This window comes from Triturus cristatus, chromosome 5_2 (assembly GCF_964204655.1).
Source record: "Triturus cristatus chromosome 5_2, aTriCri1.1, whole genome shotgun sequence".
In the NCBI taxonomy this organism is placed as follows: Eukaryota; Metazoa; Chordata; class Amphibia; order Caudata; family Salamandridae; genus Triturus; species Triturus cristatus.
This window is the reverse complement of record NC_140588.1, coordinates 1,080,821,666-1,080,847,397: the sequence shown is the minus strand read 5'-3', so window position 1 is coordinate 1,080,847,397 and position 25,732 is coordinate 1,080,821,666.

The window sequence follows — 25,732 nt, the reverse complement described above, 5'->3', positions numbered from 1 at the left end:
CGTTTATGTTTGCTATCCGATGGCGAGGGGTCAGGTCAACAGAGGAGGATAGGGCCATGGGTTGGCACGAGAGACTGAGTGCTCCTGTGAGAGGCGATGCATCTAGTCAGTTATGGAGGGTGAAAGGGGGAGCCTGGTTCCTTTGTATCATCGTTTGAGGCCTGAAGCTGGCTGGTAGAACTGGGGTGATCTCGCCGAGCGCTAGAAAGATAGAGGCATGGTCCTAGCTATTTCAACTACTGCAGACATATTTCTTATTATATGGTATTTGACACGGGGTGCCGCTCGAGGACTGCCGCCTGCCTGCTTGATGGTCTCTGGGGCATAGCGCTCTTCAACGGATCCAGCCTCCTTACAACCACTACGCTGCCTGGAAGTCATTTACCTGCCATAGGGGAGACCCGCACCAACAACGAAGCACTCGGGACTGCGAGGACCAGGGAGCTGTGCGCGTAGCACATTGGCTGCACCTGGCCCTCTTCCCGACTCCTCCCCTGTCAAGGATAAGACGACTCGCGGCCCCCGCTTCGCGGGAGCCGCTCGAGGACTGCCGCCTGCCTGCTTGATGGTCTCTGGGGCATAGCGCTCTTCAACGGATCCAGCCTCCTTACAACCACTACGCTGCCTGGAAGTCATTTACCTGCCATAGGGGAGACCCGCACCAACAACGAAGCACTCGGGACTGCGAGGACCAGGGAGCTGTGCGCGTAGCACATTGGCTGCACCTGGCCCTCTTCCCGACTCCTCCTCTATCTCCGCCCCATTTTTCTACATTACCACATCCTTGCTCTCACGCGCTAGCGGGACGCGTGCGGGATGAGAGCCGGGGCGAAGACCGGGCAAAGAGCGGGCCCTCTGAGGCCCTCAGAGACACGAGGAGACCGGACTGGGGGAACTCCCTATTCGTACCATCCAATAACCGTGAGTCCTCAGGTTGACACTGGTAGTAATAATATGGCTGATATTGTAGCTAATAACTCTCCTGCTAAACATGGTGCCCCAACCAAATGTACATTGGTAGACTATTTTAAAAAGATGACTGTACCCACGGACAAGGAGACTACACTCGCCGAACGGAGGGCTGAGCGACGCCGTTCCATAGAGTGCATGAAAAACAGGGCATTATTGGATAGTACATCTCCTTTGACTTCGTCCCCTATTGTGCTAAGCCCTTCTACCCTGACGCAGGAGGCGTTAGCCATGGACAATGTCCCAGAGCTGTTGAGAATAATTGACTCTACACCCAGTAATTTTAATTTGTTACCAGTTTTAACTAATTTGTCCCCCGCTAGTACTACTATTATTCTTGGAAAGGAAACCGATACTGTTACTATTCCCTCTGAACCGAAGGCTAAGACCACTAATAAGAAGGCAGGGAGGGCGTTGGTGTCCAAAGCTATAAGGCCCCCTCCGCCCAAAAGAAGGAAGAGGTTAGGTAACTTGCCAAGAGGCAATATTAACCACACTGACTTTGGCAAGGGCCCCATGCAAACTAAGAGCATTGCATCACTGACAAAGGCTCCATTGCCACTATTAATAACACACGACTTGGCCGCAACACCCTCCACCTCCCTGGTTCTTCCCCCTCCTGACTTGTCTCGTTCTCCGCGGCTCCTACCTGAATTAGGTACAATGACATCACATCTTGAGAGCATCGAGAAATCGATTAGATCATTTACTTTACCCATCATAGAAAGATTAAAAAATATAGAGTCACGACTGGGGAATTTAGAATCTTTAATCACAAAACACCCAGGGACACGGAAAGATTCCACTCACTACCCGCCTCCCCCAATGGATTTAGATCCATCTCTTACGCACACTAGGATTAACGAGATAGGTAGCTCTAATCCTCAGCGTAGGGATAAGCCCGCCCACACCACAACTAACCTAAGTCATGGGCAACATGTAGATGGTGAACAAAGGAAGGAAACAGCAAACTCTATCAGAGTAACATCCCCAAAGGAGAAGGGGGAGAACCACCTCTCAGTTAGAGCAAGTGATCTACGTAGCCATCAAGTTAATTTGCCCCCAGAGGCGGTACCATACGTGGTGGTGTTAACTGAAGTTCCACCTCTGGATAAGGGCAGAAATGAGGGTTATTACAGCCTAAAAAACAAAATCGTGCACTGGCTTAGGACAAATAGACCCCTCCCTCCTAACATCAATGGGGAGATATTGCATGTTCGGAGACTTCCTTGGTTAGGTCGCAGAATCAAAGACCTATAAGGGGATGTAATCATTATCAATTTCAGAGACCCTAATGCAGTCAAATACATCTTAGACTACCCCTTGGGTTCGACATGGGGACCTATAAATCCCCGTGTATTATCTTACTTTTACCCAAGATCAACAGTCTCTTATAATGCACATCCCAGAGCTCCAAGAAAAACGGTGGCCCTTTCTCACCCATTCGTAGCAACATCTGCTCCCCCTGTTTCACATTGTAACATGCATGTACCCAGTTCTGTGGCATATGAAAATGCAGCAGAATGGATTACGGTTCCACCTGGAAACCACAGAATGGGACCACGAAGGGTGAACTATACGCTACCATTTACTCCCCTCGAAGTTGTTAATAGATTTGGGGCTTTATCAGGAGTCGATGACTGCGATTGACTCAGTACTTCTTCTGTTTGTGGGTGTAGCACACAGGGGGACCAGGCTGAGGATATGGATCCGATTCCTAAACTGTCGACTTTCTGTCCATACCATTCTATCTCTGACAGGCAACACATGTCCTCACTGGCGACTCACACAGGGCCCCTGGAACACGCTCTGGTGGCCGTAGATGAAATAGTTATCGAACCTTACCGTTCCGCATGCAGGGAGAACGGGGTGGAGGAGGTGGGAGGTTGCTTTCCACGAAAGGCCAAAGTTCTACAGGGGTCCACATGCAAAGCACAAAGTGAGCTGGGGGTCAGTGCCCTTTTAAGGATAGAAGAAAGTACCCCGCACAAGGCTTCTATGCCTGCAACTAGAACTATGAGGGCATTAGAGATTCTGTCATGGAATGTGGCTGGGCTTCCCAATAAGCTAGGCAATACTGACTAGGAAACCTTTATCAAAGAACATGATATATGCATGTTTCAAGAGACGTGGGCCAAAGAAAATCTTTGCCACCCCGGTTTTGCAATTTTTGATATTCCAGCTAGATGGGGCGGGAAGGGACGCCCGTCTGGTGGACTATCAACATGGATTGCCTGTCATTTAGGCTGTACTGCAGAGGTGGTAGAAACTAATTCTCTGGACATCCTATGTGTGGTCTTGCGTTGGCCCAATGGGGCGGGTCTGAGTCTGGTGAATATATACTCTAGACCGGTTGGAGTTGCGGCCACCTCAAGGACACTGGAGGATTTAGGGATTTTTCTTGACTCTTTCACTGGCCCAGATACACTCCTGGTCGGAGGGGATCTTAACATTCAGTTTGAACCACTCCCGACGTATCTAGATGGGATCAGCAGTGAGGAGGATGACTTCTGGGGAATCCAAAGTATTGTAGGTCCGCCAGCCAGGGTAGTATCACCCCTCTTATTGCAAGTTCTAACACTAACATTGGCAAATTCACTTAGAGCATGCAATGGTAGGTTTAAGGGGGATAACCCGCCCCAGCCAACTTTTAATAGACCAAGACAGGAGTCCCGGATCGATTATATATTGATCAGACTCCAGGACTGGAAACTGGCCTTGGACTTTAAAATTGTCCTGAGGGCTGATAGTGATCATAACCCCCTAATCCTCTCATTAGCTGCGGATGGTTTCCTTAGGCCAGAAACCCGGGGAAATAGTTTACCTGCCCCCAGTCTCACTCTGTCTAGCAACAGACGAAGACTAAGGTGGGACAGACTATTAGAGAAACCGAACCGTATAAGGGCTATATATGATCAAGTGGCTTTAACCTTGGAAAGAGTGGAGAGCCTTCTCCCTCAACTGCCCTCGTCAGAAGGTTGTTCTTCCCTTGAGGATATTCATCAGACCCTTTGTGTCAATTTAGCTGAGGTATTGAATCCTGTGGTCCGGGGCAGGAAACCGAGGAGTGAAAGAGCCTCTTGGTTCAATGCCAGCTGTAGGGGAGCCAAGAAAGATCTCCTCCAAGCACTTAAAAATAAGGAATCATCCTCTGTGATTAGGGAAAAGAGGGTGGCCTATAAGTCCCTTCTTGAAGCTGCTAAAATAGACTGGGACTGGGAGAACTGGTCAGAAATAACATCTGCTCTCAAAGTTAGAGATTCCAGAAAATGTTGGCACATAGTCAGACATGGTTCTGCTGAGCCTGTTATGGCAATAGAAGGCAATGTTACAGCTGAAGTCTGGGAAAAACATTTCTCGTCGCTTTATAGCAGAGTTGGGTTAGACAAAATGGGAACTCCGCCTGAGAGCTTAGTGGACCCCATTGATAATTGTATTGAGCTGGAAGACTTTAAGCTGGAGGAAGTGGAAAGGGCAATAACTTGCCTTTCCTTAGGAAAAGCGCCAGGCTTAGATAAGATCCCAGGCGACCTCCTAAGGCACGAAGTCAGAATTTGGGCACTATACTTTTTGGTACTGTTCAACGCAATCATCCATGGGATGGCACTTCCCCCAACTTGGCTTGGGGCGGAGATTGTGCCCATTTTTAAAAGGGGTTCACCTTTGCTCCCCGCCAATTATAGACCGATCAGTCTGATAGACGTTCCACAGAAACTCTTTGCGAGGCTTCTGTTGGATCGACTTTTGGACTGGATCGAGGAGAGGGATGTTCTGAGCCCTCTTCAGGCCGGGTTTCGCCAGAAGATCTCTACTGTGGACCAGGTCTTTAGGCTGTCCCTTCTACATTGGAAAACAATACAGTTGGAGGGTGGCAGCCTCTATACTGTATTTGTAGATCTAAGGGCTGCGTTTGACCTTGTTCCACGTGGCAAGCTCTGGGAAGTTCTGGCGAAAGTTGGGATGCCAGCTGATCTCCTGAATATGATCATCCGCCTCCATACAAACACCTATGCCCGTGTGAGGTGCGGTGTGCTGGGTGCACTCTCAAACAAGTTTTCCGTTGAGAGAGGGGTAAGACAGGGGTGCGTACTTGCACCGACCCTGTTCTGCCTCTTTGTTAACGGGGTCATCGACCATCTCAATGGGGTCCCCAATTCGGATGTCCCGAAGCTGGCGGGAAGGAGGGTCCCAGCAATTATGTTTGCTGATGATACCCTCCTTCTCTCCAAGTCACCTATGGGAATCCAGCGTGTTCTGGATGCCTTTGGGGACTTCTGTAGAGAGCATGGATTGGAAATAAACACCACAAAGACCAAATTTATGGCTTTCAATCCGCCACCCAGGTTCCATCGTATTCCTCGCATTGGGGAAAATGCACTCGATCGAGTGAGCACCTTTGAATATCTTGGTGTTACACTCAACGAGGAATTGGGGTGGGGTCAACATCAGGAGAAAACAAGGTTGAAGCTAGCGCAACATATTGGTGGAATATTAGCAATGGTGGGGAAGAACAGGTCAACCCTTAAACCCATAGGTCCTCCTCTCCATATTTATAGGGTTCAAGCAAGAGGAGCAGTTACCTATGGGAGTGAATTATGGGGTCACAAAATCCTGGACAGCCTGACAAAGGAGGAGAACAGATTCCTCAGGTGTCTAGCAGCTCTGCCTCCGAGTACACCGCTAGTGCCTCTACGACTTGACTTAGGCATTAGACCATTGGAGGAAGAGTTGGCATTTCGTCCTGTGATCTACTGGCGCAGACTGTGGACGGTGCCTGAACTGATTCACTATAGACAGGGTCTCCAGGAAGTTCTCAGCTTCCCAAATTCGGGGAACATTCCCTGGCTCAAATTTGTAAGGAATAGTTTGATGAGCCTAGGTCTAGATGCACTGTGGAATGATCCTGGTAATGCTTGTCCTAAGCTTTCTAAAAAGGCTCTAACCAAAGTGTATCATGATTCTAAGGCTCCTTTACTCCGACCCTCCAAATCCTTAGGGTCTCTAACAAATCAATTCCTCCTTATGAAGAGTACATACATCTTCGAAGTGGCCTTGGATAATGTTTACCCTGTAATAATCAGGAAGCTCTACTTGCAATGGAGGCACGGGTCTTTGCCAATTCGTGCTTTCACTAGCTCCTGGTCCCTGTCGACACCCAGTATTTGCCCGGCATGCAGCGCAAGTGAGGAAACTGAGCTGCATTTTATATTTTTTTGCACGGGTTATACTGAGCTCCGCAGAAAGTGGATCATTCCCATCTGTAGGAACCTGGGCTTCACAAGGTGTCATGAAGCCTTTAGAATTCTCAAGAGCGAAACGGCCGCGCACATTGTGTTTGCAGTGGCAAAATTCTTGGGGGCTTTCTGGCACAAACGGAAAAAATATTTAAAAATGTCATCTGATTTATGTATGTAATTAGTATGTATTAGCTGTGTGGATGCATTATTTTTAAACATTTTATCTATTGTTGCTAAATGTTTTATATTGATTTTATGCACTTTTATGGATTCATTCCGAAATAAAGTTTTCTTGAATTGAATATTTGACACAACTGAAGCCACGAGTGAGGAATACGCGGAGCTTCCGACGCAAGAGCGAGTGTGTTGTGGGAGGGTTTAAAACATGGGTACTCACAAACTTTCTCTCTGGGTCAAATTTACAGTGTGGTTTGTGGCCAAGGGTGCACCGGTGGGGGCGTGGTCAGTGGGGGAGGGAGGGGGGCTAGAGCACAAAAAAAACATGACCATGAGGTTGAACACAGGCCCCTGCAGCAGACACATTCGTCCACTGAGCCACCAGACCCGGCACACACACATACCTGTGTCTGTGTGTCTGTCTGTCTCTGTCTGTCTGTCTCTGTCTGTCTGTCTGTCTCTGTCTCTCTCTCTCTCTCTCTCTCTGTCCCTCCCTCTTTCTCTCTGTCTCCCTCTGTCTACATCCCGCCCTTTCTCTCCTTCTGTCTCCCTCTCTCTGTCTGTCTCCCTCTGTCTGTCTCCCTCTGTTTCCCTCTCTCTGTGTCTCCCTCTGTCCCCCTCCCTCTGTCTCCCTCCCTCTGTCCCCCTCCCTCTGTCTCCCTCCCTCTGTCTCCCTCCCTCTGTGTCTCCTTCTCTTTCTCTCTCTCTCTCTGTCTCCCTCTCTCTCTTTATCTCCCTCTGTCTCCCTCTCCGTCCGTCTCCATCTCTGTCTGTCTCTCTGCCTCTATCTGTCTCTGTCTGTCCCTGTATCTGTCTGTCCCTGTCTCTGTCTCTTCCTCTGTCTGTCTCTGCCTCTATATGTCTCTGTCTCTATCTGTCTCTGCCTCTATCTGTCTGTCTGTCCCTATCTGTCTCTGTCTGTCCCTGTCTCTATCGGTCTCTGTCTGTCCCTATCTGTCTCTGTCTCTATCTGTCTCTCTGCATCTATCTGTCTCTCTGCCTCTATCTTTGCCTCTAGCTGTCTCTGTCCAAACAGGAAGCTTCCCAAAACGCCCTTTTAAAAGTCAGCTGTGAAAGCGCTTACAGCTGATTTTTAAAGGGCCTTTTGGGAAGCTTTCCGAAGGTGCCCTGACGTCACAGAGACCGGCAGTAAACACAGAAGATGGCCGCAGGAGCATAGGTAGTGAATACCTATTTAATAAGTATTCACTACTATGCTCCTGCGGCCATCGTCTGTGTTTACTGCCGGCCGTGGAAACTGCAAGGCAAGGTCCGTGGGCCGCCAATGAAGGCCTGCCGGGCTGCTGGCGGCCCGCGGGCTGGGCTATGAATACCATTGACATAGGGAGTACTTTTGTTGAGGGTGTTAATGGTGGTGGGGGCGGGGGTCTGTATCATTCAAGGTTGTAAACTCGGCGTGCACTGTGTGTGGCATGTGCTGTCCCTGTCCCAGAACCGAGTGCACTCACACGTACTAGTCCACAGTGGAAACTAATAGCAGGGAGGCGCGCAATGAACATGTGGGAGATGTGTCACCCTCACGCCTGCCTGTGTTATGCGTTAAATACGTGTCATTCTGAGGAAGCACACACTTCAGAAAATGTGAGCCAACAGTTAGATTGTGTCCTGCGGGTCTGTGGAGGAAGCCAGCAGCGCTGTCCAACAGCCCTCCTGCAGACATGCAATCAGACCACAGTGGGTGTATCGCAGTATTAACTCTCAATAATTGCTTGCGAAGCGCCACGGTGCAGGTGCAGTAGCTGAGCAGGTTGAGCGCCAGCTGCTGAGATAACTCACAGGCTCTAAACCTCTTACATTCACTCTATCGCAGTTCATAAAATTATTATCTTTCATTTAATTGAAACATAAACTGAAACGCCGATCATCACACTGTTGTGTCTATCTTCTTTACCCCTGTTCAGTGCTTTGGGATGATAGCTAGTGACGTGGAAGAGAGTATTGTAAAAGAAAACACAATCAAAACAATAGATTTCGGTAATAATATCGCTGCAAGCCCAATATAAATGGGATGTTGTTATTTCAATCCATTTCACCGGGTCTGCACCGCAGCATTGCCTGGCGAGTAACATATGAAGGACTGTGCTGTGCCTGGCTCAAATAGAATGTCAGGCAGTGGTCTTTGAATATATCACTCCATGTTCCCCTCACACCTAAGTATAAATTGTTTATCACTTTGCAACTTCCCCTCACACCATTTCACCACAAAAAAGTGGACTCTTAGGTCTTACCTCCTAGACAGTGCATGTGCTGCCTGTTATGAGACATACTGTGGGCATACCAAGAACATGCAGGGGCTTGGAGTCCACCTGTTGCTTACCATTGGTTGGCTTTACTGTCAGTCTCATTTGCCTGCTTCTTGTTTGTGTCCCAGTTTGTCAATTTTGTGTTTGTCCCTCCCGTGCATCCACTGCTTGCTTTTAATGTAATGCTTTTTTAGGTCTCGCCTTGCTATCGCGTAAGCGATTGCAAAGCGAGACTATAGAATACGGGTTTCAAAAGTGCTCCCAAAAAGCGGATTGCATGGCTAGCACGCGCACAATCACGCGCATCGTGCCGCCATGCAATCCGCCTTTTGGGAGCACTTCAAAGGGTCCGCTCCCCCACCCCCAAGCGCGCGCGCGCGCCACGCTCTGCCGGGCTTGTTTTTCTTTTTTTTTAAACTTCAAGCGCGAGGCGCGCGTGCGGCCAATGCTTGTTTAGAATGACTTCATTAAATCTTCCTCACTTTTCCTCCTGACATCTCACAAGTGTTCCATTTGCCTACACTTGACCCATTAGTTGCTGTACTTATAACTGCCTACATGCTTAATAAACAAAAACATAACGTGCACCAGAAAAAGTCCAGCGCACTTAATTAGGGCATCGATTGCAGGTGTGAGCAGGAACTAGGGGGGAGAGCATTTCAACTTAAAATGACGACGCAATAGGTAAGCAGATCATTTTTCCTTCCAATTGAACTTTTGTGGTGAAAACTTTGAAGGGAATCCGAAAACTAAATTAATTGCAAATTTAGGTCCCACTCAGGGGTCTGTATGCACTCAAGCCTTGTCACCGGTGAGAGGCTTGTTTCTGGGCTGGGCACCCCCCTCGCATCGTCCGGCTGCAGGTGCCACGCGAGCACGGTGCTGAGGGGGCGGCGCGGGCCCGGACACGTCAACGCAAGAGGCGTGAACCCAGCGCGCGCCGGGGCCTCGCAGGTGAGGGAGAGCCGGGGGGTGGGGGGCACTCACAGGCCCGTGGTGAACATGCCGACCGTGAAGATGATGCAGAGGCCCGAGAGCACCGCCATGAAGTCCGGAATCTTCGCGATAGGAGCGGGCACGGTCCTCGAGACTCCGCCGCTGCTCCGGCGACAGGAAGCTCGAGAGCCGAGGAGGAGAGCTGCCGCCTCCCGGGCCTGGCCCTCCCCGCCTCCTGGGCCTTGACGTGCCGCTCCCGAGACGGTCTTGACCTGGAGACAGTGTAAGATACAGGGAACAAGCCAAAACTAAAACAAGCATTTGCAATGCAATAGGTCTCGCATTTATACGAGTTTGAGCTATTGGCATTGTAAATGACAATGCTTTTTATTTAAGTTTGGTTTTTTAAAAACATAAATAAAAGGTACTGTCATTTACAATGCCAATAGCTCAAACTCGTATAAATGCGAGACCTATTGCATTGCAAATGCTTGTTCTTTTAGGTTCAGCACTTAATGGCAGTGCATGTGTTTTTCGGCTGTTTCCATCAGAAGTCCGTGTTGCTCTCAGGCTACATGTGCTTCTGTCGACCCCCACACCCATGCTGCGTTCAATCTGATGTACCTCCCCCTTGATTTCTTGTCCATGTGCTTCTCTCCTACCCACTTCAAGTTGCTCTCTTTCACCTGTTTGTTCCTCCCCTGTGCTCCACTTTGCTTTTTGTTTCATCTGCTTTTCCTCACCCGCCTTCTGGGTTCCTTCTGCCCTCGTTGCTCTGCTCCATCTGCTTAAAAAAAGGTTAGCCGTTTTTTTGTTTCATTTTAGTCACTGATCCAACTCAGGTCAGTAACTACAAAGAAGAAAATACAGCTCTCACATCATTTTGAAGGCATGTTGTGCGTGATGCACATGCCTTCAAAATGATGACTGGAGGACCACGTCAAAGGCCTTTTTTCAGTTCTTTAGCCATGCTGCACACAGCTGAAAATCATTGACAAAGCTGATAGGTCCCAAAAGTGAGACCTATTGGCGTTGCCAATGCTTATTATTTTAAATCTGGCCTAGAACACTCCGACTGCAGTGCTCTCCCTATGTATTCACATTCCCTTTATTTTGTTCCGCACATGGGGAGAGGAGGTCGATGGGTTGGATGCTTGAGCCCAAACGGAAGGCTGGCAGGGAGCAAACAATCAGCAGGAACGCACTTCTGTTCACAAATCAAATACCGGTGAGGTGGTAGCCATGCAGGTTCCTTTTACAAACTGCATTCCTGATGCTTTTCACTCCAGTAGCGCCTTTCACCAGAGTCCTCCTCTCCCCTCTGTGAGAAGCGGCCTGATATATGCTGTCCACTAGTTATAGTGGGCAACCTGTACCAGTCCAAACAACCCCTTATTGGTTATAGGTTAAAGACAACCTTTATTGAAAGCTATCCTAGTGGTAGCTATGGAGAGCAGCCTTCGGGCTAAGTCTCGAAGGAATGTAAAGCAGCTTGTTTTACCAGTCTATAATCTCTTGAGTCACTAAATGAAAGATATCCAAACCAGGTGTATATAGAAAATATATGTATTTATTACGAAACACACCCTCCTAGTATCTTTATGAGACTAGCGGTCAAAACACATAAGTTACAATTCAATAATCACAGTAAAATAGCACAAATACACGTCAGGCCCAAGGGGCGAGCCAAACCATATACTAAAATAGTGGTATAAGAACCACGACTTAACTAGACACAAGGCCTAGAGCCTGTACAATCGCTGGGACCCCAAGGAACCACCCAAGGTAGTGACACAGGGGACCCACGGGGGCCGTGTGAAGTGTGTGAACACAGCCGAGAGCTCCCGTTAGCTTCTAAGGAGAAAGTCGTGGTTAGATTTTTAAAAATTAGGGACACTTAGAAATGAGTCAGGACCAAACCCTTCTGGACTTAGGAAGTTCTAGGGCTAGCACCCACGGGAGCACCGGAGTACTTATGTTACCTCACCCAGGAAAGCCGGGTGCATAGGTGACTTTTGGTGTCGGGTCGCGTTGTCGATTTCAATGGGAGCTGGCAAAGAAGTGCTGCTGCCATAAAGATGCGAAGTGTCCAAAGAGATCCAAGCCTGGATCGAAGATGAGAAGAACCTGAAAGCAGAGGGGACAGAGTCTGGGCCACTTGCCAGTGACTAGGAAGGCGATGAGCAGATGCCCACCAATGTCAGGTGATTTCAGGTGAAGGAGGTGAAGCTTGACTCTTCAGACACGAGGAGGTCCAGGTGGCGTCGAGGACAACCAGGAGCTGGATTAGAGCTGTCCTTCGAAGGATGTCGATTGTTGCAGCGTCGGTGCCCGGATTGGACACAACAATCCTTGGCAACAGCAACCCACGCCGTAACGAGAAAGATACTTCGGTGCAGACCAGCAAGGTCTGTGGGACTCACCATTTGATTGGGAGTCAGGGCACATCGGGAGCAACCAGGGAAGCCCAAGGAAATGCAAAATTACCCTCTCAGGGACCCACCAGTCAACGGACCAGGGATCACGAAGGGACCTCAAGATGAAACACAAAATGGCGGCCCACGGGTCACTCGGAATGACCAAGCCGACAATCTTCAGAGGATTCAGTGCTTGAGGTGGGGGTTACAAGCCAGCCCAAGTATGACTTCAAGAGACGTCAGGAAGTCAATGCAAATGCACGGTGACCAGGAGTTCCGGTTCCACGCTACTCACGAGGGTTGTGGGTCTCAGCTTTGCTGGGGACTCGGGATGGCCTCTGAGATGTCTGGAAATCCTCTTCCTGGGCTGTAAATACTTCGGAGACCGGCGGGAGCTTTGATGATGTAGACCGGCAAATTGCTTTGTTGGTGCCTGCCAAGCAGGGGAGTCACTCCTTGACCCCAAGGGAGATTTATTCAGTCCTCTGGTCTTGAGCAGAGCGTCGAAGGTCCATGATTCAGGTTCAGAGTTTCATCAAGGGTATCTAAAGTCCTAAGAACAGGGGTTCCATACTTATACTAAGGTAGGGGGTTGGACATACTCTGGGGACCCACCTATGGGAGGGTTTGGAAAGAGGGGTGGCTACACCCATTTCCTTTGTCCAGTTTTGCGCCATAGCAGGGGCTGGAAGCCCCTGAACCGGTTTGAGCTGGACTATGCACAGGGACACCAAATGTGCCCCCAGTGCAGGACTTCAAAGCACCAGAGAGTGCTCCCGCCCAGCCCCAATACACATCAGCCTGTCTGGGAGGTGGTTACACCTCCCTGTGACAGGAAACCTATTGTCCAGGCCTCCCCTGCCAGAGATCGGTCAGCAGCAGGAGGCCAGACCCGTGTCTGTGGCAGAGGCATCCATTTTGTGATGCCAGGGCTCTATTAGGTTTCTACCGGGTATACCAGTACAGTCATGTCTCTCCCTCTAGAAGGGTGGGATCATACTACCACACCAGTTACTGGTGTGGGGTATGATTCCAAGCTGTTTGACACCAAACACAACATCTTTCCGTGCAGCCAGTCCAAAGTTAGCATTTACCGTTTGGTTATAATGCACTTAAGAGTATATGGTCAGGCTGCACTACCAACAGCATCAGAGAAGGGTCTCCGAACGCTACAGAGGGGCTCTGCTCATGCAGGGGCACCCTCTCACATAGGAACCAAGCACTCTGCCTTCAGGATTGATCAGGCCTGCCATAGGAGTGACTTATAGGTTTATATGTGGGTATGTGGTGAGATATAGTGAACCTATATCTCAATAAGGGGTGCATGCACCCCCTTACCCAGGCTGCAGTATCATTTTGGGTGTCTTTCCGGGGGTGGCATAATACATGCTTCAGCCCCTGGTAGGCCTCTGGGGTACCTATGCCCTGGGTACATAGTATACCATATACTAGGGGCTTACAAGGGCACCTCAGTTTCAATCTGAACTGTACCTAAAGTACATGGAATCATTTTAGAGAGGAAGCAGCTAGGCTGGGGCCCTGATTAGCAGGGTCCCAGCCAGACTAAAGTCGAAAAACAGTGAAACACCAGCAAAAAGTGGGGGTAAACATGTGAAGCAGATCCTACTCTCCTACACCCTCCATTACCACAACAAAGCAGGGTATCACTGCACTGCTCTGTGTTTTCATTGGATGTGAAACAGTGGCGAAGCAGTAACCCCAACAGCTCCCACTGTGGGGGGGGGGGGGCCTGACCTCTACGGGGCCCCCTCCATCACTGTGCATGGGTGACGGACCCCTGGCCTGCGAGCTTCTGACTGGGTCTGGAGCGTGGGGGCCCCCTCCATGTACTTTGCAGGGGGGCCTCCTCATGTTTTCTTACACCACTGACTCGTTGCCAATATGAAGCGAGTGGACCCGCTTATTAATAGTTGTCACAAATAGGCTTTATTGTGTTCTAAGGGTTCACCTCACGACATCTGTAAAACCCATCTCAGTCCTCTAAGATCCTAGCAGCAGCTGACATACTGGTCACTGCTAGGACCTTATGAACACTCCTGTTCTAACATTCCCGCTCTCGAACGGTACAAATCCACTCTAAGCTGACGTCACAGAATCAGCTTCCAACACTGGCTTGGACTAAGGAACAGACTTTAACCAGGAACAGTGAAACGCCTCCTAAAAAGATCAACACATCCACAGACGGGCCTACACTTAACCCGTGGGCGAACATCACTTCAGTCCTCCTGACTCTACACCTGCCACTACTCTCTCACCAGTTCACTTACGCGGCACTGTTTGCAAGTCACTGAGCGCCGCCATGCATCAGTCCAAGGGTGCAGCCACGAAACATTCATAGCTACCGCCTTGTCGCACACTCAGTTCAAGCATGCCCTACGAGGCAAAAGGCCTCAGTGGCATATGTCGGACCTCACCCCCCTTCGAGATAAGGATACTACAACCCCCCCTCTCCCCCGCCCCCCCTTTCCGGAAGACCACATCCCTCTTGAAGCTTTGTTACGCCACTGCCCAAGTCCACTCCATCTTGGCGGCATGCGTTACTCAATACTGTGGGGCAGATTTATGAGCCCCTTGCGCCACTTTTGCGTCACTTTTCCCATGTTAAAAGTGACGCAAAAGTGGCGCAAGGGGCTCATAAATCTGCCCCTGTGTCTTTCTATGTCTTCGCCCAATCTATCCCTCCCGCCCGCGCATTGGCCGTTCACATACTTCCAATCGTGGCCTGGAGGGAGGCCGGTAAGTATCTGGGGGCAGATTTATGAGCCCCTTGCGCCACTTTTGCGTCACTTTTAACATGGGAAAAGTGACGCAAAAGTGGCGCAAGGGGCTCATAAATCTGCCCCCTGGTGTGCACGGCTGGGGTTCCGAAAGGGGGTGCTTTTCTCGTGCCAGTGCCTCGGCGGCCTAGTCACCATGCCTACTGGTGACAGCTCTTTACACTGCACAATAGTGCCTGTTTCTCCAAAGGGCCCACAGTGCCTGTTTCTAAGGGCCCACCGTGCAGGTTTCTCAAAAGGGCCCACAGTGCCTGTTTCTAAGGGCCCACCGTGCAGGTTTCTCAAAAGGGCCCACAGTGCCTGTTTCTCCAAAGGGCCCACAGTGCAGGTTTCTCAAACGGAACGCCAGGGCCGATCCACGGAACCCACGCCTGCCAGCTTCTCACACTGCCCATGAGTGTGTGCGCCTCACACAGCCTCCTCATGCCTGGTTCTTATCCTGCTCCCCACAAACAGCTCGTCACACTATCGAGGAGAGTATTTTTTAAAAAATGACTAAGCAGCTCACGTCACAAGGTGAACTGTTGCCTGGAATACGTGCTATTAATAGCCAATTCAATGATACTTATGTTATCGACCTTGCACTGATGAAACACTCAGTGGCTGCTGCTGTAATTGGGATCTGTGACAGACACTGGTGAAGCAGCTAACTGATTATGGGTCAAGTGAAGTCTGGGTGGCAGGAGGAGCCTGGTGCAAATGGGGGCTCCTGCCAGTGGGTATCGGCCTAGGGGACCAGGGCACCGGACAGGTGAAGCGCTACATGAATTGGGAGGTGCCCGTCCCTGGGGTCTATAGCGTCAATTGCTGGAAAATACAAGGGATACCATAGTATCTGAGTTAAAATAAGGTTGTAGTTTCAATTGCTGGAAAATAGAAAATTAAAGGGACGCATAATTAATTGACACCCCCGTATCCCCAAGAGAACCTAGTCCATGTGTGGACTAACCTTAGACAATGACAGCTCGTGGCCAGGTGGCCTTTCGAGCAGGGCTCGGAAGGAGGAACAAGTCGGCGAAGCAGCTGCTACCCCACCCAACCAGTCACGGACTAAGTGGGGCGGTATGTGTGGATGGTGTCATTTAAAGTGAGAACAGTCAATAACAAGCATTAAAAATGCAATAGGTCTCGCCTTTTATTAAGTTAAAGCCATTTGCTTTGCTATACAATACCATTAGCAAAGCAAATGGCTTTAACTTAATCAAAGGCGAGACCTATTGCATTTTCAATGCTTGTTTTAGTATTCCGAGGGCGAGCTAAAGGTGAAAAATCTCCCAGTCCTTATCACTGGGCGACCTCTGCTTTGCTCAAGCTTATGGCGTGTCTGACTCCAAGTAGACCTGAACAGGAGGCCTCGGGCATTTCCCTCAAAGCAACACGCCAAAAAGCAGAAAGCGTCTTCGGGACTGGTCTGTTCTAAAAGGGACTACACGCGCTGCACTTTTTATTTTATTTATTTTTAAAGTTTTATATAGCTCTAGCTTGACCCGTAGGTATCAGAGCGCTTTACATACACACTGTAAAAAAAACAGGAGGAAATTACATGACATAGTAGGCCGGCAGTAAGGAAGCAAACCAGAGATAAAAAAATACAGCATGAAAAATAAATAAACAGTGCATCGGAGGGGGAGAGAACAATAAAAAGAAAAAGGTGATTAACATAGTCCGGTCACCAACTATCCTTGAATGTCAAGAGAGAGAGGAGTCAACTCGGATATTGAAGTCTAGGTTGTTGACGTTGGTCAGGAAAGTATTTGTTAAGGAGATGGATTTTCAGGCCCCTTTTGAAACAGGAGAGGGAGGGGTTGCATCTGAGGACTCTAGGGAGAGTGTTCCACATCCTGGGAGCATTGCCAGAGAACGATCGGTATTGTGAGGTTTTCTTTTTCAGTTTCGGAGGAATAAGAAGGAGTGAGTTGGAGCTTCTCAGCGATCTGGATTGACCTGCTCTTACCAGTTTGTTGTTCAGGTAGTTGGAGGCCAGAGAGTGAAGGGTTCTGTGTGTGATGCAGGCCAGCTTGTAAATACATCCCCCTTCCATGGGAAGCCAGTTGAGGGAGATGAGAGCTGGAGTGATGTGTTCAAATCTTTTTACTCCAGATACGAGTTGAGCGGCCATGTTCAGCACTGCCCTTAGAGGGGCTAGGTGAGCTTTTGGAGTCCCTGTTAGGATGGCGTTCCCGTAGTCGATTTTAGAGAGAACTAGGGATTGGCCTACTGTCTTGAGGTCATCATAGGGAAGAAAAGGTTTCAATTTTTTGAGGTGTTTTAAAGAGAAAAGAGCACTTTTTGCAGAATTTTTGATGTGGGCCTACATTGAAAGTTCTTGTCAAGGGTGATGCCTAGAGACTTAACTGAGTCGGATAGGACGAGGTGCCAGTTTAGGGCAACCAGATTCTTGAGGCACTCTTGGATTGGGCGATGGTTGATTTTGGAGAGAATAGGATTAGTTCCATTTTATCTCTCGGTTGAGTTTTAAGTGGTTAACGTTGAACCAAGTTTGGGTCTCGGTTAGAGTGGCATTGAGGTGTTGGATGTCGCTGAGAGACTTGATTTTGAAATAGATTTGGGTGTCATCCGCGTAAAGGTGGTAATTCACTCCAACGTTTTTCAAGATGATTGTGAGGGGCTCCATGAAGAGATTGAAGAGGGACGGAGAGAGAATCGAGCTTTGTGGGACCCCAAGTGTGACTTTTGTTGGCTTCAAGAGACAGGAGTTGATTTTATTTTGTTGCGCTGGTGCTGCGCCGCCGCCATCATAACAGGGGCATGCTTCCGTTCAGAAAGACTTCACAGCATCCCATCAAATAACCGGCGTGGTAATAATGGCATTAAAACACTTCAAATTACTAGTGTATTAGCTACTCAGTTGCACATTTTATCGACCTCGGAAGGATGCAAGGCTTACCAAACACACACTGCATCGGCTTTGGAAGGATGAAAGGCTCACCCCACCCATTAAGAGTTACCGGTAAGGGCCAATTGTAGGCTTCCACTGTATGGAAATATTGACAACACCTCACCAGGGGTAGCAAGCACTATATAATTGCAAACCTTTTTCCTCCACTCTCCTTCCAATCCAAACAACTGACCAATATATCGACCGCACAAACCACCTCCATATTTCACCATACCAACTCACCACCAATCACTTATGGATGCCGGAGTAGAGCGCCACTCACTGAAAAGCGCTTCAACACATTATCAGGGGTAGCAAGCGCCACACAAACGCAAACCCTTTTCCTCTTCTATCCCTCCACCATCCCTCTCAATCCAAACAACCGACCAACATAATCACCACTCAAATCACTTTAATATTTCACCGTACCAACCCAACAACAATCCCTTATGGGTTCCGGAGTAGCGTGCCACTCGCCGAAAAAAGAGCCTCACCACCTCGTCAGGGGTAGTAAGCACTAATATCAATGCAAATACAAGAGAATACACGACAGTGGAGAGGTGTGGTGCAGCGGCCAGGGCAGCTGACTTCGGAGCAGGGGGTTCACGGTTCGACCTCCGTCTCCGGCGGCAGCTCAGCTCAACACCATGTGACTCTGGGCAATAGCTCACTTCGTTTCCACGACGGCCCCCAGCGCCTTGAGACACGTAAGGGTGAGTAGTTTGCGCTTTACAAATACAGATTTCACAGTAGCTTCTTCGACAGCTGGCGGTTATTATTAGCATTTGTAACATAACTCGTCTTTTCTGGCAAGCTGCTAAATCTGGGGTGCCCAATAAAGGTCCAAGAGAGCTGCAAAGCTGTCCCCCTTTCAAGCTAACCACGACATACATTTACAAACCATGAATGCCAAAGAACATCATTGTATACCCAATTGTTATCTCGGAAGTTGTTGGACATGCCTGCTCTAAAAACACTGAAAACGAAATTTTGCTTTCTCTGACATTCTTAATACTCAGATCATCCACTTTTTTCAGTCAGCTCACCCCCCTCTTCACATTACAATTTCAAGACCACTCAGGAATTTGTTGCAGCAGTTTTCCAAAGCTGGTGGCTGGTTTAATTTAAGTACATACGTAGGTAGCAAAAAAAAAATGCACCTTACTTCAAGTAACAAAAGGATATTACATGGCGCCAGTGACTATGCGAGTGAGCAAGAGTTAGAATGCTGATGTTCTCCTGTCTGCAAAGTAAGTGTGAACGCACTCTTGCGAGAGAGAATGAAAGGGTTGTCTGGGAAGGGCACAAATAGCGCTTAGGTGGAATGTTTTCGTCCTGCTTCAAGGGTGCAGCAACTAACCTTGTCGGTGTGATATCCCACGGCCTGGCGGGAGAGAGAGCGAGCGAAGGGTGGGTACCGATGAAATGGCCGGTGTTGTGAAAAGTGCCAGCAGGGGAACCACTTAAAAGGAAAATAGGGATCCCTGCTCCTGCAAGAGGCTGCACATCAGAATTGGTGGCAGCTGCTACAGGTTGGGAAAGCTGCAACGCTAACCAGAGCAGCGGGACAGGGAATTCACAATGACAGTGCGCATGAACACAGTCAGGGCAGACGCATGCCATTGAGCTGGAAACCATGGCACTGGAAAGGGGTGTATGGTAGTGGTAGGTGCCGGTAAACTCAGCTACGCGGCGCAGGTGGAGTTTTTGTAAAACTCGACCATCCAAGCGGGGTGACAAAAACTCCCTGAGCACCGCTTGAGGTCAAAACCAGAGGCCGGGGGAGCAAATCTGGGCATTCAGCAGCGACAGCCGTAAATCATTGGGCATGGAATTGAGATAGCAGATCTCTGCTATTTCTGAGTCTGGTGAAATAGGCAGAGATTGTGGCACAGCCTCTGTGGCCAGATCACTGCCCCCATAGAGATAGGGATCTTCATTAAACCTTGGTTGCTTACTCCTGGTCCGCCAGCGAAGTTTGCGGAGATTTGCCTACTCCACTCTCCATTGCGAACGCAGAGGTAGGCAAAACTCCGCCTCCATGGGTTAGCCGCTCCCTCCCCCCTCCCAAATTCTTTCAAAATTAAAAAAGAAGCCACTTACCTGTGTGTCTGCCACCTCCCGTGCCAAGCCGCTCTCCTTCCTTTCTCCTCGCGTCCTTCTGTAATTAAAACAAGCATTGGCATAGCCAATAGGTCTCGCCTTTGGGACCTTATAAGTGTTTATCCATGCAACAGTTGCATAACTAAATACTTATAAGGTCCCAAAAGCGAGACCTACTGGCTATGCAAAGCGGCCGTGCGGCCGCGAAAGTGAAAGTGATCGCGATCAAGGTCACGATCACACATCAAAGCGGCCGTGCGGCCGAAAGTGAAAGTAATCGCGGTAAAAGCAGCGCGCGCGCCCGCGCTCATGCACGGTGGCTCTAGGCTGGCCTGGTAGCACTTTTTGGAGCCCTCTCAATAAGTCTCGCCAGACCAGCGCATGCGCTGGGTCAGGCGAGACCTAAAAACACTACGTTGTATGTCTTGCGCATGCGCAAGACATACAATGTAGTGTTTTTTTAGCCCACGTGGCCCACATTGCTGCTGAAAGCTCAACAGCGCGGTGTGAGCTTGGAACTACAGAATCATGCCTGGAGACCAGAGTGCCTATAGCAGAGCTCAAGTAGTTGCCCGAATCTTCAGCGAAGGTGTTGCTGTACTGCACGGAACTCGGCACGCAAAGCCTTTTGTTGGTGGTGAACGGATTTACCAGTTGCAGGATCCAAAGTGGCTTGGTTCATCACATGAGGTGCCGTCTTTAACTGCGGTCCTCGATGCTCCATTCCTACACGTGTGAGCCCCAGAATCTCGACAGACTTTTCGCTCGAGGCTTTCTCCTGCGGAGTTCCAGAGCCAGCATGGCCGATGTCCGGTGGAGCCGCTCAGTTCAGCGAAAGGGGAGTCTGGCCCAGGTATCTGGCCGCAGCTGACACCTACCCAGCCGGGCATCGGGCACAGCTCCCCTCTCATCTCCGCTGCTAGTCTTCGTCTTCCCCCCCACCTTCTCTCTTAATTTCCTGGTGACCTACGTTCGATGGAATCCTTCGCCGATGCCTCTTTGTTCTCTCCGGATGGCTGCTGAAGAGCCGGGCGGAGGTTCCCCCTCCTGACTCTGGGTTCAATTGCCGCTGCCCTGTCCTACAGCTTGCCCACCTGCTTTGCCTCCTCGCAAGACATCTGGGCTGGTTTGGGAGCATAGCGAGGTAAGAAGTCCCGGCACCGCTCTTCGTTGCTATTCTCAGCCCATCATCCCTCGACAGTGCCGGAGAGGCACCCCATCCGGTTTGCTTAACTTTGCTGCCTGCTGCGCCTCCTCGCAAGACATCTGGGCCGATTTGGGACATAGCGGAGGTATGAAGTCTCGACACCGCTCTTTGTGGCTCTCTAAGCCCATCTTTCTGCGACCGTGCCGGAGAGGCGTCCCCTCCGTTTTTAGGTCTCGGCTAGCGAAGGCTGCGCTTGCGCAGTCTCGCTCGCGAGATTTAATGACTTTGAGAAGAGGGGCTTGCACCCGCCCCTCTTCTCTCCTGTTCTCCATTGGCTGGCCTCTTAAATGCTGGCCAGCCACTGGAGAAGAGGTCCAGTCACTCCGATTATGCCCCGTCCTTTTCGGATCGGGGGGCGTGTTTTTTGCGAGAAGTCTCAGGGAGGAGACAACAGCAAAACACGCCCCCGAATCCGAAAACGACGATGCGTTTCTCCGAGGCATTTTTGCTCTGCCTCGGAGAAAGGCGGTGGTGTGCTTGTCCTCTCCCCCTGCTCTCGGCTCCTGCCCTTTAAATATTTTATTTCCTGTCAACTTTTCCCCGTAAGGATACTTTTTTTTCTTTTTGTGTTTAATTTGCAGGCGGCCCCCATCCCGTTTTGATTTGTAGGAGCCCCTCTCCCCCACTACAGCCCGTTTTCTCAGGCCAGCTGCGTAAACGATAGTTACTGGTTGCTTTTTACATGTTAAAACACAGAACGGGGTTACTTCCTGGCCTTCCGCAACACTGTTATAACAACACCCTCAATTGAAGTAGGAACTCCGGCTGCTTACAACGTGTTGGCTTTTTTCTGTTTCAACGGGAGTACAGTCTTCTTTCTATGTCCATGAGTGTCTGGTTGCAGCTTGCTGTGCTCGGCCACCCGTCGGCTAGGGGGCGCTGCTGCACTGCCGCCATTTTGCCTGTTGTCGTCGTTGCTGCCGCTGCTGCATTTGCTGCTGGTGTGCGCGCGCCTCACTGTCCAGCACTCGGCGTAGAACAGATCCCAAGGTCTGCTGGGCCCGCACTCTTCGATCAAACCGGGAGGCCCATGCCGGGATCACGGAGGAGAAGGAGGCGGGGCAGGGCTAGGGCGCGTCACTCGAGCAACTGCAAAGGCTGGGGCGGAGTGGAGCCTCAACAGTGACATACACCACAACACCCCTATCCCCGCTCTGATTTCGCAGCGGCACCAACTCAAAGAGCAACATGGAGGCCGTCAAAGTATTCAACAACGAGGTGAGCATCCGAGGAGCATTACTGTCCGCATAGATTTATATTCCTGCACAGGGACTGGGAGCCAGTATACAGTGGACTGGGCCTGTTGCCTTGAGTATGAATGAGAGCTCTAGGTGTCTCGTAGCGCCCTCATTTCGAGCCCCTGCCTCGTCTTGCACGGGGGGTTTTCACAATAGCGATCCGATCCGCACCTCTGCAATGCAGACCGCATTATATTCCCCCGATCGGGTCTAACTTCCCCCGTAGCAGCTCCCCCCCCTCCTAAAACAAGCATTTACAATTCAATGTACCACCAAATCCCCGTTACTCCAGCAATCTTTCACCCGGGCGGGGGCTAAACACTTCTGTTGAAAGCACCCGACTGTCCAATGATGAACTGCACACTCCCAAAACGAAATTCCTTCATTTGGACGGCCTTGCCCCCTCCCAAACCCCATTAACCCTGTAACCAGACCCCTCGCTACCTCTTCCTTAGCTGCCTAAATTAATGCTCCCCCTGGTGCGCTTTTGCCTCCGTCGAAACCCTAATCAGTATCCTCTATCATGACTCCTGATCCTCCCAGCGCTACCCATCCCCCGTGTGCTGTCCTACTCGCGTGGCTTCTACTCCTCCACTGGCCACCGCTATTGTATAGGGCCCTAAACTCTGTGTATCTTTAACACCATTTTATTGTGACCAACCCATAAACCGACACACATCTCCTTAGCTACTAATGAAAGAACGCGCTCTTCCCCACTTGGACCTCCTGTCACCTCATCCGCCCCTGGAGCCCGGCATGTCACTAACTTGCTCAAACCACCATTGTGCCAGACCCAGAATAAACACCTCAAGGGCGTCAAACCTGCCCCCTATTGTCCTGTGCAAGCGAAGGCACTCTGAGCCATCCATTACACTTATTGCCCAACTGTACCTGGACCCCACCCACGTTCCTGTGAGAGCCGTCCGCGGCACAAGGTCACACCGCTGGTCTGCTGTGCATACGTTTCCAAAGCAGGGGTGCCCTTACTCTCCTGACCCACCTGTCCGAGCTCCTTCCGCCACGTTTCATGCTCTCCCACTTTAGAAAGTGACGCTCTGCTCTACACCCCACCCGCTGACCTCACTGATTGAACCCTCCGCAGCACCTCCAATTCCTCACAGATGGCCACATGCTAGTGGGCAGAGCCCAGCAACCACATCTATCCTCTCTGAATGGCACCCCAAATTGCCGCTCTGGCATCTCCCAGCACTCGTGCATACCTGACTGGCATAAACAACCGCCCACCCTTAACACCCCAAAGGCACCCCCCCACCACCCGATTGTGCCCACCCCAAGCGCCCGCAGGCACCGCGGCTGACAATGAACTGCCACTGATACAACTGGCCTCAGAAGGGCGAGAGGCCAGGGCATGAAGACTGTGCCCAAACCAAGGACACCAGCGGCTCCCCGAATCCTCCGAAACATCCCCTCTGCTGTTGTTAGTCGGCTGATAGTGCAAGGAGTGACAAATATATACGAACTTGATTTCCCTTCCGCAGTAGCCCTGCTTCGGTATGCCAGACCACACTTGTGGTGTATGCCCCCACCCACTCTTTTACCATTTGCTGTGTTTATGTACTTGGATTGCCCACTCTGCACGCAGTACTGTTCATCTGATCGTTCCTTTGAACAGTCACAGAGAAAAGACATGTGCTGATCTCCAGCAAAAACGACCCCTCCCTATGTGCCGCACCCTCCGCAAAACTGACAGGGCAGGGAAAGAGACCGCTAAAGTGCAGCCTCAAACCGACAGCAGCAGAGCGAAAGACAGAATGTCCCGGCTTTTTCACAGTGGTGGAGGGCCAGGCCTTTACCATAAATGCTTCCGGTCTCAGCAGTGCAGGGTGCAGTCAATGCCAGTATGTCCAGCAGCCCTCTCAGCGCTGAGACCAGAGACAGTAAGACTCTGTGTAAATCTGATTGGATGATTGAAGGAGATGGGCGTGGGCAGTCACGTTAGCTCATGTTGACATATTTGGTACCAACCCTTGAACTTCCTTGTACAAGAAGTAATGCAAAGGGTGAAATCGTCTTGAACTGGGCCCATCTTATCAATCCGCAAGTTTTTCTCCTTCCCTGTGATTCTCAGAAGAGGTTAACAGTTTGTAATATTGTTCATTGAATTCTTATGCACATTTGCTTTGTACAGCTCAGGTTGTAAGTTTACTGTACATAAAAAAAAATTGTCAACCAGAAAGCAAGAGCCTTTTCCCAGAAAAGTTAATTAAACGTGAGCTAAAACAAACATTTCCTTGAATAAGTTGCATAATTTATCCCGTTGTTTGTTTTATGATATCCTGAAACTCCCTGCTCAAAAATGCACATGTAGAACAATATGGTAGCGGAGGAAATCTGCTGCACTGTTTGATCGCGCACTTTGCGAATAATGTCGCTGTTGCGCTGTAGATGTGAAGCATTAATCGAAAGTGTACAATGGAAGCGAAAAGACCCAAGCAATTGGTGCTTAACGTCCCTGGATTTAAAATGTGCCTTCCTTGTAACGAACGGCGCAACAAACCTCCCTGTCTGATTTCAGTAGGTGAATGTAAAGAGTAAATCAGAGAACCAGTGAGGAGTAAGTCGTGCGCCCTCATCCATTGCTTCATCAGACTTCTACATTGGAGATTTTCCATGGATTCCATCACGCCTGCCCTCAGTGCGTAAACCTGTGGCGGTGTGTAGCTAGCACTATTGTGGAAGTGAATTTTGCGTCTGCCCGTGTTGTCTTTTACCTGCTTTCTTCTTTGGTTCTGTTTTGCAGAAGGTGGGCATTGGAGGGTCATCCACTTCAGTCTGCTGATTCAACTATGTATTTGAGAGTGATTAAGCTATTGACATTGTAAATAACAATACCGTTTCTTTAAATGTGTAAAAAATAAAAATTAATAATGCTATGAGCAATGCCAATAGCTCTAACTTTACCAATGCCGAGACCATTGCATTGTAAATGCTTGTTTAAAAACTTTGCTGCCTCCCGTTCTATGGACTGCTGCTTTGGCGCCCGTAACAGTCATCCTTGACCTATGGGCACCGGATCGGACACTCTCTTCCCTCTATTTACCATCCACAAAATTTGTTCTTAGTGATCTTTTGACCCCTTCCTCTGTCCCAGCCGGGCGTCCTTTCTATCGTCTCTCCTGTGCCGCGGACCCACTCCTTGTTATCTATCTTGCTAATATCTCTGGTCCCTCTCCCGCTTTGTTTCACTCCTCTTCCTTCCCCTGCCCCTTAGATTGTTCTTGTCTCCGATTTTCTGCTGCTTTTACTGTTTTTCTACTGCTTTACGTTGCCTCACATAGCGTCTTCGTTTGCCATCCTCGAGTATTCTCATGTCCTTAATCCCTATATTTCACTATGTAACTCTGTGTAATTTATTGTACCTCTGTAGATACTCGTGTAAAGTGCTCTGATACCTTCGGGTTTAGCCAGCGCTATATAAAACTCATAAAATAAATAAATAAATAAATACAAATAAACGGTGCAGGAT